The sequence below is a fragment of the Malaya genurostris genome, chromosome 2, assembly GCF_030247185.1.
Source record: "Malaya genurostris strain Urasoe2022 chromosome 2, Malgen_1.1, whole genome shotgun sequence".
In the NCBI taxonomy this organism is placed as follows: Eukaryota; Metazoa; Arthropoda; class Insecta; order Diptera; family Culicidae; genus Malaya; species Malaya genurostris.
In genome coordinates this window covers 235,899,923-235,907,108 of record NC_080571.1, presented here as the reverse complement: position 1 = coordinate 235,907,108, position 7,186 = coordinate 235,899,923, and the positions used below count along the sequence as shown (strand labels likewise).

The 7,186-nt window shown below is 39.8% G+C and overlaps 1 protein-coding gene across 2 annotated transcripts in view; it reads left to right on the top strand.

Moving 5' to 3' along the window:
• The first annotated feature begins 3,941 nt into the window (after positions 1–3,941).
• Positions 3,942–7,186, top strand: part of LOC131428205 (uncharacterized) — a 441,911-nt gene continuing 438,666 nt past the window's right edge. The window contains exon 1 of one of the 2 annotated variants that reach the window (XM_058591951.1): positions 3,942–4,644. The gene's annotated coding sequence lies outside the window, so the exon portion shown is untranslated. The remainder of the gene's footprint in view (positions 4,645–7,186) is intronic. The other variant, XM_058591950.1, reaches the window with a different exon arrangement.

Here is a 7,186-nt window from a genome sequence, read left to right as displayed (position 1 = left end):
GTAATACGCGCAACAGCTGGAGCCAGGGCTACCAACGTAGGAGCAGGCGACTCTTGAAGATGACTGGAGGAATATAAGGTACACCATAAGAAGACTGCAGCAACCGTACTCGGTACGAGGTTATCGCATCTGATTTAACGGCGAATGCCAGCAGTTGGTAGAAGAGAAGAAGAGTGAGGATGCTGCGACTGACTGAACTCGGTTTTACGGAAAAAAAATATGTCATCAGGAAGATCGAGATCGCGAAGCGGTGGAAGAGCTGTACCACGTAAATGATACGCGGAATTTCTATGAGAAGGTGAATCGTTTACGTAGAGGCCACACACCACAGGCCGAAATGTGTAGAGATACTAGTGGTAACATACCCACGAATGAATGTGAGATGATCGGCAGGTGAAAGATACAGAGAACGACACAGGAATCAAACAGGGCGCATGCTTAGCCGACAACAGATTCCCAGTACCTGATCTGTCGGAGATAGGTGAGGAGATCGTTAAGTTGAAGAACAACAAAGCGCCCGCAATGACCAATGATCAGGCGAGCTGCTCAAACGTAGAGGGAAGGGAACTGGCTAGAGCGCTGCACTGGATAATTTCTAAGATTTGGAGGAGATTTTACCGCAGGATTGAATAGAAGGAGGGTGATAAGCTTTACTGTTGCAACTAGCGCTACATTACTGAATGTCGTTTACAAGGTCTACCTTATCGAATCTTTGGCCATCGTCTATCACCAATAGCCAAGGAATTCGTAGGGCCGTACCAAGCGGGATTTGCTGGGATTTGCTGGGATTTGCGCCACTATGAATTTGATATTCGCGATAAGACAAGTACTCCAGAAGTATCGTGAATACAGCGCACCCACACATCACCTATTTAATGATTTCAATGTGGCATACGAACAGAGATGTCAGACAAATCTGCAGATTTCTTGTAAAGTACTGCAGTTTTTTTAAACGAATTTTTCGCAGTGCAGCAGACTTTTTAAAATCGAGTGCATACAACACAATCGATCGAGAACAGCTATGGAAGATTATGTGGTGACGCTATCGAGGTGGTTTTCGAGTTCTACAAATTCTACAATTCTACAAAACGCTAATGAGACCGGTAGTTCTCTATGGCCACGAGACCTGGACTATGTCGGTAGAGGACCAACGCGCCCTTAGTGTTTTCGAAAGAAAGGAGCTGCGGACCATCTATAGCGGAGTGCGAATGGACTATGGAACGTGGAGACGGCGTAAGAATCACGAATTGCAACAACTCCTAGGAGAACCACCCATTCGGATGTCCCACGACAGTTCAGTGAAAATGGTTCCTAAATCTAATCCGAATGGGAAGAGAGGAGCGCAGCGAGCAAGGTGGATCGATTAAGTGGAGCAGCCATGGACCGAGTTATGTGGAGATGTATGCTTGATACAGCAAAGGACACCCCAGGACTATAGCTGCTAGGTAAGGTAAGTGAGGTTTGCTGATTCAACTGAAACACCCGACCACGAACCCAACTGGTAAAGAGCTATATTTCTAATCGGTACGGGTTCCAGCTTGAGAATTAGCATACCCATCTATTTCAACAAAGAATTTTGCCGAACTAGACTGACAAACACGGCAAGTATGCGTTTACTATGAACCATGAAAGCAGCAAAGTCGGCATCTGAAGTGCCAATAGGGACCGTGCACGAGGGCGTGGTTTAGTGGCCGGCGACGACAGCGCACGAGGCGGCGAGTGGAAAAAATAATGCTACCATAGCAAAACTTGTAAACTGAGTTTGAAAATACTTTCTAGCGTATTTTCTCTGCGGATTTTTTTTCCGAACCCTATGGAATTATTCGCGCGTGGTGCAAACGATTGTTCAACATCGACTGACTATTAAATTTTGAATCGAATTATTCATTCTGTATCTAAATACGGCCACGTCATTTTCTGTCATTGCAGTTGGATTTGTGTCTAATATTTGTCATATTCACTCAAATTCAAACACTCGAACGATATTCTCAGCACATTAAATGATTTTTTAATCGACTTGACCGGAAACACTGAAAAATATCTTGCTAAAACATTCTAATTTCAGACCTTTAGTAATAATTGCTTCTGTGTAATTTCTTTTTATACTTTCACTCAAAGAAAATACCCAAAGGAAAAGTTTAAATATTTTTAAATGAAGTAAGTTTTTCTCGAAGTTATTCTTACTTTCGCTGAATTGCAATTATTACACCACTTACTATTACTTTATTTTCAGAGCAAAATAGACCCAAATAATTTTCCATCCGTCAAACTTTGAAATGGGCCACAGTTTTAGATAAATTTAACTACTCGATAAAAAATAACTGCCCGGCTGTCAAATTTTAACTAAAAGTTCTAATAATTCGCAGGCTGGTCCATACTCTTAGAATGGAGGAAGAAAATAAATTGTAATCGTAAAAAAGCTAGCAATCTCACGAGTAGCCAGTTTGACATATATAGAAAATACAAGTCACGAAGCTAACAACAAATAATCATTTTATTGAAACGCTGAACTGTTTTGCCTTTCTCATATGGAAAGGTTATCCAATCACTTGAAAATCGACTAGTAAAAATTAGCCAAGTGTCATATGCCATTCCACTCAGTTCGTCGAGCTGAGCAATCTATCTTTGTGTGTGTTTCTCGAAAATGACTTAATCGATGTTGACCAACTTAGATTCAAATGAAAGGTTCTACACGGAATTCTTGAATTTCATCCGGATCAGACTTTCGGTTCCGGAATGATAGGGCAAAGCGTGTTAAAAATTATGTACCGTCACTTGAAGAGTCGAAACGAAAAAAGTAAAAAGTTTTCTAAATTGGTCTCGAAAGTATTCCCGGTTTTCGAATAACGACGGCAGATAATGGTCATACACTCAAAAAAAGATCTCACTTATTTTTACGCTTTGTCCGGTATTCCTAATCTTAGGTTCAAATGAATGATCTTATGCTCCTACCGAAAATTAAGCTTATTTTTGGTTGCAATTAAAATCATGTTAGTTGATGGCCATACGAACCAACTTCTATTATACGTTCTCGGGTTCTAGTGCCCGAAATACTTACAATAGTGGAACTCACTACGTTTTCTCATCCATGTCAGAGAACTGTTCCATTCTGTAGGTTATACTAGTTATTGCACAAATAATCTCTTTGGTTTATTTTAAGAATCGGAGAGAAATGTTTTTAATAGTATACCACAGTATTATATATGAGAATATGATTGATGTGAGAAAAGGATCATTACACCACTATGTTGTATTAAAACAGGTTTTTGACTGTTTTATTCAGCGTGAACATATGGTAACAGTGTAAAGCTATGGTCGAGTTTTTTCGCCTATTAGCCACTAATGGCGCTACTTGTAATCGTGCACGGTCCCTATATAAAAAGTATTTTGGTATGATTGGAACCCATTATGCTACCGACTGATTTTATCATCTGAAGTGCCAGTGCGTCAAAATCGCATCCTCACTGTAGCTGCTTCTGCTCGCTTACTGGGCCCAAATTGAAGCATTGCGCGGCTATCACTAACACATCGTACGAGTGTAAACAAAACAGAACATGAATTACCGCACGCGGGAGAGGATTCGGTCGGGTTACTTGCTCTCGATTAATGTTGCGAATGCAATTTTCGTTCGCTCTGCTTTTTATGCTATCGGAGAGTCTGTTATGCGCGTAAATAAATGCGCGCTGGGTTACGGCCGATGATGTGGAGAGCGAGAAATGCGAAGTGCCGTACCGCGTCCGTAGGGCACCGATATTTCGAGAGAAAAGCCCGACGTTAATCGCAATTTTATGCTTCGGCACGGCACGGTTTTAGACCGGGGGTGTTTTGGTTGGCTGACTGGCACCAGCAGGTTGGTTTGCAGTTAAGATATCCGAGCCCGAATCGAGACCGACAACATCGATGACGGTGAGAGCCAATGCATGCACCACGGGAGAAAGCACTCCCCAGTTCAGTGTTGACTTCGGTATCGATCGGTTGGTTGGAAAATTCACGAACGCAGGAACATTGCCTCGGTACGGTGGTCCATGGTGGGTTCAACTTACTGCTGATAGCCCTAGCGGAGTGTCCCCTCACTCGGTCCAGTCCCACGGTTCTCGGTGTGTGAGTGGGAAACGAAAGGTGAAAACTGTCGCTGGGACGACAGGACCTTATCGCATAATATGAAATGTGTTCCCCCAGCGGAAAAGGCATGACTCACGCAGTGTTGTACGGATGAGATACCTGTTTGAAGCGAGGAAAACTCGTCGTAATTGGATTTGAAAAGTGGATTTTTAGCATGTGTTGCTTATTTTCGTCTGCAAATGGAGGAAAATCGTGCGTTATTCTGCAAGTGAAAACGTCCTAGCATAGGCACGTGTGTACAGCGGAAATTGTGTAACAGCGTTATGTACATCGGAAAAAATGGTTTAAACAGTTAAGTTTGTCACTGATAGCGATGGTGATGATGATAATGATGATGATGGCCCAGCATACGTAGAAAGTAATGCTGACATGGTGTTTAACGGTGTTTAAATGATTGGATAGGATTGTCATTCGATCGGATGCGTCTTCAGAACGCCACCATTTGGATAATTTTCTCAGCGGGGTCGTAAATATTGCGACGAAATGGGCCGTTTGTATCGACGAATGGACAAAAAGGCATTGGTAAGTGGAGATAGGGAGAGAATTCAAAAAACCAAACTATAGCTACTAACTAATCTAACCAAACTAGCCATCTGGCGGACGTCCGACGGTTGTCCGATGTGTACGTTGTTTATCGATTGTTTTTTTCCAACTTCGGTCCGTACCCTTTGCTTTTGAACTTTTCCTATATGATTACTTACTGAGAGCTGCGGTTTATAGAGCACCCGTCATCGAAAATTTACTGTATTGGAATTTGATATAGCATTTTGCTGCGCATTTTTATGCTCCTGGAAGCAAACGTGTTTACTTTTATATAGTGTTGTGCGTTGCGACCACACAGTTTGTTATGCATTTTTAATTACCTTTAGCGTTGATCATAACTTCATAAAACATGCATAATCCATTTGTTTGTCTATAGCTGAATAAAATATTCAGCTAGACATCTGTCCAACTCTAAAAAAAGCTATAGTTCTGCTTACAACACTGCCATTGAAATTGGAAAGCATTATTAGCAATAATCGTTTTAATCTAGTTCAACTGGAGGTAAAATGTTTTTAACATCCAATCTTTTCAAAGATACGATTCAAGCACTAATCGGTTTGCTATCGATGAATCAATCATTGTATTACTTTTTGACAATTTTTCTACGTTCTAAATGTGAAAGCTACCTAGCGAACATTTTGCACAAAATTCAGTAAGCTTGTGTAAACTTTTCATTCTAAAGACTGTACTCGAAAATAAAAATGCCACAGACACAAATGATCACCAAAAATTCATTTTAAGTTGGATATTTTCGAAACTCTTAGGTAATAAATCAACACACATTAAATATGTTTATGCAAATTTGCTTTGTGCAACCTCCTCATCTAGACTGAGAGCCAGTACTTTGGGCTTAGTGTTCGCTAATTCTGTGCAACACTTGCGCCATCTTTCTTACACACTTCCATCCACTCTCTCTTCAAATTCTAGTCGTTTCCGAAGACCTCCCCTGTTTTCTGGAGCTTGCTTTTTATATTAGCCCAGAAATATTTTACAGGGGAATTTGTCTTCTTTGGTAAAAAACGTGATTAATCCACCTAGCAGTGAGATGATATCTTTTTTTCATCAATCCGCATGTGTTTTTTGCATGGATATTCTTAGGTGTTTTAGTTCTCATGACATTATTTTAATTTTCGTCGTTTTAAACGACAACTTGAAATTTTAATCACTCATTACCTGTAATGTCGAAACTGCAAATCGTATCGAATTTCAATCCTAACGTGTGACAATCGATTGAACATTCCATGAGATGTCGAAGTAAGTTCCACTTTAGAGTTTCTCGTCATTATTTATGGTACTTCCAGAGCCGGTATTCAGGAACTAGCATAACCCAAAATGATTCGTATGGCCATAAATTAATACTCCAAACAATTTATTTCTTTTATATCTGCATGAATTTCAAAAACTCATTATCCTGTAATTCCAGAATTCGATGAAATTTACCAATTTTGTATGGGACCATAAGTCCTTATATTTGAATTTTTGGTTTTGAAGTTCGATTTGGCCTTTTTGAGAAAATGATTGTGCTTTGAGAAAGGATTCGATACTGGAACCGGAATTCTACAACCGGTGTAGCCGAAATCAGTTAAATTCACCTGAGGAGTGTGTAGACATCTTTGAGAAATTGCAGTGCGAGTTAATATTTGGGAGTACATTCCGAATTCAAAAACGAATACCGCCTAAACTGAAATAAATTTATTTGGTAATCGACTATCCAAATCTGCAAACCCGATAAACCTGATTATTTTTGTGAACTGGACATTTTTATACTAATCACCCTGTATCTCCTAAACCAGAAGTCGGATCTGACTAAAAAGTAAGATGTTTTATATGATTTTAAGACCTCTCATTTGAATCATAGATGATTTTCAGATTTCATTTGAATCTTAGATCGGTTCAGCCATCTACGAGAAAAATGAATTGAATAATTTCAATTTCGTTTCACATATCATCCTGTGGTTCAGTGATCAGAAGTCGGATCCAAACGTAATTCAGGAACCTTGTTTGGGAGTATACTACTTTTCATATTAATCTGAGTTTGTAGAAAACGGTTTAGCCATCTCCGAGAAAATTGAGTGAAATTATTTGTCACGCACGCATTTGCTGATCTCGACGAACTGAGTCGTATGGTATATGGAAGTTATATTCTTCCAGCATTTATTGCTGATCTCGACGAACTGAGTCGTATGGTATACGGAAGTTATATTCTTCCAGCATTTATTGCTGTAAGTAGTTTAAATCAATATAATTATGGAATTACTTTCAGCTGGAAAATGCTGATATCATCTGGTTTACATATGCCATATTCGAACGATTATGTTGCCAAAAACGAACCGTGCTAAAATCGGTCCGAGGCAAATTGTCATGAAAAAGAATGCTGTACACAGTCTTTTTGGTACTTAGAAACAATTGTATGTAACAGTATAAAAAATCATGTTTCACGTTGCTCCCAAGCATTGCTTTGTCATACAGCGCTCAAAACCCCTACTGCTGAAATAGGGGGAAAATCGCTTAAACGAAAATG